At 43.0% G+C, this 8,444-nt stretch overlaps 1 protein-coding gene and 1 non-coding gene across 2 annotated transcripts in view; one reads left to right on the top strand and one right to left on the bottom strand.

Annotated features, from left to right (window-relative positions):
- L3MBTL1 (l(3)mbt-like 1 (Drosophila)) overlaps positions 1 to 8,444 on the bottom strand; it is a 38,067-nt gene that overhangs the window by 19,705 nt on the left and 9,918 nt on the right. The window lies entirely within an intron of this gene.
- TRNAA-AGC lies at positions 2,244 to 2,315 on the top strand. Its single transcript has one exon. It is a non-coding gene; the product is annotated as a tRNA-Ala (tRNA).

Genomic DNA, 8,444 nt, shown 5'->3' with positions numbered 1-8,444 from the left:
CCTCAGTTTCAGCAAGCAGGGTTGTGTCATCTGCATAACGCAGATTGTTGATAGATCTTCCACCAATCCTGATGCCATATTTCTTCTCAAAGAGCCCACCCTCCCAGATAATCTGTTCTGCATACAGGCTGAAAAGGTATGGAGATAGGATGCATCCCTGGCGTACGCCCTTCACAATTTTGAGCCATGCAGTGTTCCCTTGCTTCGTTCTGACGACTGCCTCCTGTCCAAGTATAGGTTTCACATTAGCACGATCAAGTGTTCTGGGATTCCCATTCTTCTCAGAGTCAGCCACAGTTTGTTATGATACACACAGTCAAACGCCTTTGCATAATCAATGAAACAATTTTTTTTTCTTTTATATGTGTGTACCATCAAATCAGATCTGACTGGTACAGGAGGAGATTGTTCCTCTTTTTTTTTTTTTTTCAACAAAACCCTTACAACTATCACCCAGAATTTGCACCTTTTAGCCTCCTAAACGTTGAGAAAATAAATTTCTGTTTATTAAAGCCATCCTCTTGTGGTATTACTCCTGTGGCAACAAATGACAACGAAGACAGTCACCCAATCTCACAGGTCAAGAGGAGGATAAAAAGAAGTTAGGAGGGAAACAGAGAAAGATGCAATGGGGAGCTCTGGTGGCCTAGTGGCAAGAAGCTGCATTGTAATCCCAAAGGTGTGTGGTTCAAATCCACCAGATGCTCTGCTGGAGAAGGAGGGGCAATCTCCTCCCGTACCAGTCAGATCTGATTTGAAGGTACACACATACAAAATTAAAAAAATTAAACAACAACAAACCCCAGAAAGACGAAATGGGAAAGAGGAGACCTATCAAGATAAATAAACTCTTGTCTTTTTCAATTCCTTTTCCCTTTAACACACAAAGACAAGACTGCGCACACATGTGCACACAGAATAAACTCACACGCTGATTCCACACAGCTCCTGGACTTTTCACACCTTGTGCACAAACACTCATGTTGATGTGCAAAGAGCAGCAGTGTCCTACAGCCCAGGCTTTGCTCACACCTTGGAGTCTCATGGTCTTATGGGGAGAGGGAGATGAGTTTATTCTGTAGGACTTTCAATTTGGCCTAGATTGAGGGCCAGGCTTCAATTCAGAGGAAGGAAAACCATTAAAGCCTGGGAGACTTGACTACATGAGAACTAGGCAGACCAGGTCAACTTGAACTGCCTTCATCTGAAGACTACAGATAAAGAGGAAACAACTCACAAGAATCAATTTCTAGCTTCTAGGAAAACAGCTCTAGTTTCTTCTGGAAACTCCTGTGCTGGGATTTTTGACATATGTTAAATACAGGTACTGTCATCTTCTACACAGAATCATTAAGTAAAATGTTATGCGTAAAAGATTCTTAGGAAATACAAGTACTGGACTCATTTTACTGGTACTTCCAAAAATCTATACTATGTGTATCTGATTTGAATTCTGTTTCTTGCTCGGACCATTTGGCCTCTGCTTGGCATCAGGAGGCTCTGGTGGCACAGTCCATAGTGATCTGCGCTGCAAACCCAAAGGCTGCATCGCTCCAGTGGTTCAGATCCACCAGTGACTCCACAGGAGAAAGATGGGAAGTCACTTCCTGTGGGAAAACTCAACGGAGGGCCAGCTCTGATGCACTTTCTCCCTCTGTGTCTCTTCTCTCCCTGGGCCTTTAATATTAATACTTCATAATTCTCACCAATGATGAGTCAGTCATACAGTTTCCTATCATGTTTTGGCCTTCATCATTCTTTTTACATTCTGGTTACACCTTCTATGTGCTTTGCCTAGTATCGAGCAGTACACAGATATGCCAGAGACTTTCTAGATTTGGATAGGTAGATATGCATGTACATATACATAGATGGCCTAGTCTGTAGACAGTTGTGCTGCTACCCCAAACATCTTCCCCTCTCTGGCAGTTCAAATCCACCAGCGCTGTGAGGGAGGGTGGGAGGGAGTCTCCTCCCATGCTATTTACCTCCTCTGAAACCCCACAGAGAGACAGCTGTGAGTTGACTCCGGCTCATATGATGGCAAAGAAGCTTTTTAAAAATCCTCACAATGCATTTGGGTGACAGATATGCAGTAACCTCTTTACACAAATAGAAAACACATTCAGTGTAATCCTGGAGAGAGAGAAGTTGAGCCTCCTCTCTATGCTCCCCATTCTACTTGCTTTAAACCTCATCTAACAGACTCTCTTAATTGATCTCTTTGATAAAAACATTTTAGTGGGGGTATAGCTCAGTGGTAGAGCGTGTGCTTAGCATGCACGAGACCCTGGGTTTGATCCCCAGTACTTCCAGCTTTATCAAGAAGCTGCACTGCAATCTCAGAGGCACACGGTTTGAATCCACCAGATGCTCTGCTGGAGAAGGAGGAACAATCTCCTCCTGTACCAGTCAAATCTGATTTGATGGTACACACACACACTAATAATAATACTAAAAAAATAATCTAAACACATTTCTACAGCATACAAAATCCTCCGTGCGTGCATAACAAGTTGGAACTAACTGCCTTATAACTGCAGCTCCTCTGGGTTTCCAAGTCCATAAATCACACAGGAGCTGCTGGCGAATTCAAATCGCCAGAGAGACCTGGCTTTTGGGTCAGAGGGCAACTTCCTGCAGACTACACAACCAGAGCTGACCACTCTGTACCACTCCTGAACTGGCCACTCCATAGACCTCCTGACGCCAGCGTTTATTTTCATGTCCTTGTGCTTTTGTGCCTTTGCAAATACAGATCCCTCTTTCTCAGAGACATTGCTAACATCTCACCCTGTCCCATCCTCCTGAACATCCTTGTTATCATCCTTGGAGTTCCACAGCTACCATAAAACGTTATACAAAATGTTGTCGTTGTTGTTGTTATGTGCCGTCAAGTCGCTTGCCACTTATAGTGACTCTATGTACAAGAGCCCTAAACCCTGCGCTGTTCTGTGCCAACCTCACCATCTCTGACACACTTACTCCCACTACCCCAATCACTGACTCGATCCATCTCATCAAGGGTCTTCCTCTCCTGCACTGTCCTGCCACTCTCTCAAACACGATGTCCCTCTCCAAGGACCAGTCCTTCCTTGCAACATGCCCAAAGTACGTCAGACGAAGCTTCAGAATCCTTGACTCCAAGGAGCATGCCGGCTTCACCCTCTCCAGGTCAAATTTGTTTGTTCTCCTGGAAGTTCCATGGTATATTCAACACTCTAGATGCATAACAAATACTTGTTAATGACAAAAAGAAAAATTGGTTGAGTAGATGAAAGGGATATTGCCACACAGTTCCTTGTCTCTACAAAGCTCAACATCAACATTTATTATACGATTAAAGCAATAACTACCTATTCATATTATCATTTCTACAACTGGATGTTGAAATCCTTAAGGAGTGATAATGTGTTGTGCTCACCCTTAATTCTTAGTCTCTAACCTAGTACCTGGTATGCAGCCAGCACTCAGTGTTCATTTAAAAAAAGAACAATAATGGAAATGCTACCTATCAAAAACTGTGAGATGCAGCCAAAGCACTATTTAGAGGGAAATGAGTGTCTTAAATGAACATATTGGAAAAGGCGAAAGCTATACTGTTGACCACTCTAAAAGAGATCATAGTAGAAGTTTGCTGAATGGGTGGAAAATATGGAATAAAACTCAAAACACACACAAAAGGCCCAGGCTTAACGGTCCAATAAAGACTAGTGGAATTCAACATACCATGGCCTTTAGGGATCCTTCAAACAAACTTAGAACAAAACTTAGCCCAGTGGCTCAACTTCCAGCCAAGCAATAGAAAGGCCTATATGGTGAACAGTGAATGAACTCTGGTGGCCTAGAGGTAAGGAGGTGTGCGGTCAAGCCAGAGGCATGTGGTTGAAATTCACTGGATGCTCTTGTGTGTGGGGCGGGGGAAGATGGGCGATCTCCTCCCATGAGATTTACTGCCTCTGCAAATCCGCTGGACAGTCAACTCTGAGTTGGTTCTGTCTCACTGGTGTCTAACAACAACATAACGTGAACAAGAACACAGAAGAGGCACGAACTTCTCAGAACAGTTAACTCTCCAAGGTCAAAGGGGCAGCATTCTCCCAAGAATACAGCTCAGGAGACTAGAAGGAGTAGGATTCAAGGATTAACGGAAACAAGAATCACAGGAAGGAAAGAGTAGGTATTACACTTAATGTCACAGTATAAAATATGAATGAAACTTTGAATGGAAAACCAGTTTTGCTTTGTAAACTTTCAGTCAAATCACAATAAAGGGGAAAAATATTATGGTGGAGAAATCTCTCACAAACACTTCTTTAAAGTGTTAAAGAGCAGGGGGAAAGTCACTTTGAGGACACCTGTGCCATGGAATTCTTAGTCACTTCATTCTGTATGTGAAAGTTGGAAAATGATTAAAGAAGAATGAAGAGGAACTGATGCATCTTCAGAAAACCTATGTGCCAGGGAGCTCTGATGGCCTAGTGGCAAGAAGCTGCACTGCAATCCCAAGAGGTACACAGTTTGAATCCACCAGATGCTCTGCTGGAGAAGGAGGAGCAATCTCCTCCTGTACCAGGTCAGATCCCATTTGACGGTGCACACAAAAGATAATAAAACAAAAAAGTTTTTAAAAACCCACACATTTTGTCTTGGATGAAATTCAACCATAATACTCCTGACAAAGGAGGACTGTGAAACTTGGTCTCCCATCCACGAACGAGTTCTCAAGACCTTTTTCCATTCTTCAACCCTCTCAAATTCCATCCAACCACTCATTCCATCCTGAAATTGCTTTCTCACTGCACTCTCCTGATTCTTTCCTCCTCCATTTCGATTCTTCATCTCACCCCAACCCTGTTCCTCAACGGTGGATTCTAAACACCAATCTGGTGCTTTTCTTTCATCTCATTTCACTAACTCAGGAAGCTCTTTCAACACGGCTTTTCCAATTATAAATAATTTGTAAGTTAGTATCTCCAGTTCAGACCTTTTCCTACAAGGTTTACAGGCGAAAAAGACAATGTAAAGAACAGAATGCCAAGATTCGGAACCGCTGGCTGCAAATAACATCAGGGGCCACAGCATATTGATTCTGTCTGGAATTTGCTGCACCTGTGTCTCTTCTCTGTATTTTTGTTTTTCTCTTATAGTTGGTTTAACATGCTGTTGTTGTTGTTATGTGCCATCGAGTCGCTTGCGACTCATAGTGACCCTATATACAAGAGCCCTAAATGCCGTTCTATCGTGTGCCAACCTCGCTGTCTCAAACACACTCATTCCCACCACTCCAATCACAGAACTGATCCATCTCATCGAGGGTCTTCCTCTCCTGAGTCGTCCCTCCACTCTCTAAAACATGATGCCCCTCTCCAAGGACCAGTCCCTCCTTGCAACATGCCCAAAGTATGTCAGTCGAAGCTTCAGAATCCTTGACTCCAGGGAACACTCTGGCTTCACCCTCTCCAGGACAAACCTGTTTGTTCTCCTAGCAGTCCACGGTATATTCAACACTCTTCTCCAGCACCACAGCTCAGAGGCATCAATTCTCTATCATCCCTATTCACTGTCCAACTCTGATGCATAGCACGTAATTGCAAAGACTATAGCCTAGATCAGGCACGCCTTAGTCTCCAGCCTGACGTTGTTGCTCTTCAATACTCTTGAGAGGTCCCTCACAGCTGACTTTCCCAATGCAATTCATCTCCTGATCTCTTGGCTGCTGTTACCAAGAGTGTTGACTGTGGAACCAAGTAAACTAAAACTGTTAACTGTTAACTGTCTCAATCCCTTCACATGCTGATGCTGCCAGTTGGACCAGTGATGAGAATCTTTGTTTTCTTAACGTTGAGCTTCAATCCATATTAAAGAAGTCTAATCTAGAGACTGGAACTTGTATTTTAACATATGTCTCACAGGAACCCACACTTGGAGAAGATCAAACAGAAGAGACTGGGTTTCATGTGAAGCGGTGTATGGTTCACTTAGTGAAATACATTAAAAACTACTATCACCATTTTGAGGAAGCATGAAAGGCTCTTTTGGAGAAAAAAAATCTAATGAAATCCAGTCTATCTCACCAGAAAAATAGACAATTGATGAAATTTTCTAAGTAAATTTAGGTTCATAGGCCTCCTTTAAGGAGGACTTGATGTCGGAGGCACACAAATCAATATGACCTACTTCCTCCACTTCTTAGGTTGTTACTTTCCAATTAGGTTGGAAAGCATAGTTGATTTTATCAAAGACTACAAATCTACAGTATGTCAGATGAAACCAACTTTCAAAAATAAAAAGACTCCAATGGATAGATGAAGTTTACTGTATCAAAAACACAACTGATAAGACCTAAGAATCACCTGGCCCTATTTCCACAACTGGACAATTCTCAGATCTCACCCTTCTGAGAACAGTACCTTTATCAGAGCTATAGATATCACCCAACATTTTTCTAATATCCTTTTTTTAAACTGTCATGGCTAGCTGGATTTGATAACAGTTTGAAGAATATCATTAAAGCACATGCAAGCAAAAGACTGTTGAAGATCATTCAAAAAAGACTAGTACAGTACATAGGGAACTGCCAGAAGCTCAAGGAGGATTTAGAAAAGGCTGTGGCACCAGGGATATCATTGTTTATGTCACATGGATTCTGGCTGAAAGTAGAGAATACAAGAAGAATGCCTATTTATGCTTTATTGACTATGCAATGGCATTGGACTGCGTGGATCATAATATGTTGTGGCTAATATTGAGAAGAATGGGAATCCCAGAGCACTTAATTGCGCTTGTGTGAAAACTATACCTGAACTAGAAGGCTGTTGTTTGAACAGAGCAGGAAAGCACTACATGGTTTAAAACTAAGAAGGATGTGCATCAAGGTTGTGTTCTCTCTCCATACCAATTCAAGCTGTATGCTGAGCAAATTATTCAAGAAGCTGAAAAGAAATGTGGCATCAGAATCAGAGGGAGATTCATCAATAACTTGTGGTATGCAGAAGACACAACTTTGCTTGCTGAAAGTGAGGAGGACTTGAAGCACTTGTTGCAGAAGATCAAGGAATGCAGCCTTCCACATGGATTGCCTCTCAATGTTAAGAAAACAACAGTTCTTACCGCTGGATCTATACACCACATCATGGTGGATGGAGAAGAGATTGAAACTATTAACAACTTCATTTTACTTGAATCCACAATTAACATCCTTGGCACCAGCAGTCAGGTAATCATGAGGCATATTTGCATTGGTAAAGTCTGCAGTTAGGGAAGAGCACTGAACATCGCATGGATGGTCAAAAGAACAAGGAAGTATGTTTTGGAGAGGGTACAGACGGAGGACCCTTTGGTGACAAGGATTAGGAGGCTTTGCCTCACATACTTTGGGTATGTTTCTAGAGGGGCTATTCCTTGGAGAGGCACATGATGTTTGGAAGAGTAGAGGGCTGGCGAAGGAGAGGAAGACCCTCAACTAGATGGATTGACATGGTGACTGCAGCAACGGGTTCTAGTGTGTCAGGAAGTATGAAGGTGGCACAGGATAGGACAGGATTCAGATTCACAGGGTCACCATGAGTTGAACTTGATTCAATGGCACCTAACAACAACAACATCCTGAGAAAGCAGGTCTTCCCAATTCTATTTTGAGTGCCTTCCAACCTGACAGGCTCATCTTCCTACCTACAACACTACCTACAACACTTACCTACAACATTCTGCTGGTCTTCATAGGGCTTTCAAGAGCCCATTATGTCAGAAGTAGATGGCCAGTCCTGCCATACAATCTACCTTATTCTGGAAGCCCTGCAAAACCTCCATACTATAGTGATCTCGCTGGTATCTGAAATACTGGTGCCACAGCTGCCACCATCACAGATACACACGAGCCACCATGGTACAGCAAACTGACAGATGCGTGGCGCGCCCAAGTCTTAAGAGTTGCAAACAAATGAGAACTAAGCCATTGATTTCTTGCATGACAGCCCTGAGAAATGGGGAGCGCAGTTCAAATCGTGTTTGGTTTTGGTGGGGAGAAGGAGGGCGTCCATACAGGACTGAAGCCTGTGTGCAGACTGGGGTCCTCTGGTTGATAATGGCTCCATTTGGATCCACTGACTGGCACATTTTAGAATGATGTCCTAACAACTGACCCACCCTCTAGTTCTGTGACAGGAAAGGCAGTGACTTATGCAGCTAGTCCAAGAGAAACTACCAACCTTCTGCTTGTCCACATATCTATTAAACATCATTTATTGCAAACCTACACTTTGGTCATGTTTCCAGGAAAGGATATTCCTTGAAGGGCATCATGCTTGGAAAGGTGGGGGGTTGATGAAGAGGACAAACTAGGTGGATTGACACAGTGATTGTACTTACGGGTTCAAGTATGTCAGAGACGGCAAGGTTCACACAGGATAGGACAAATTCAGGCCTGTTATTCATAGCATGGC

This window comes from Elephantulus edwardii, unplaced genomic scaffold, assembly GCF_000299155.1.
Source record: "Elephantulus edwardii isolate Elephantulus edwardi_28Jun2011 unplaced genomic scaffold, EleEdw1.0 scaffold00015, whole genome shotgun sequence".
Lineage (NCBI taxonomy): Eukaryota > Metazoa > Chordata > Mammalia > Macroscelidea > Macroscelididae > Elephantulus > Elephantulus edwardii.
Note: the sequence above shows the minus strand (reverse complement) of the source record. Positions and strands in the feature narration are given on the sequence as shown.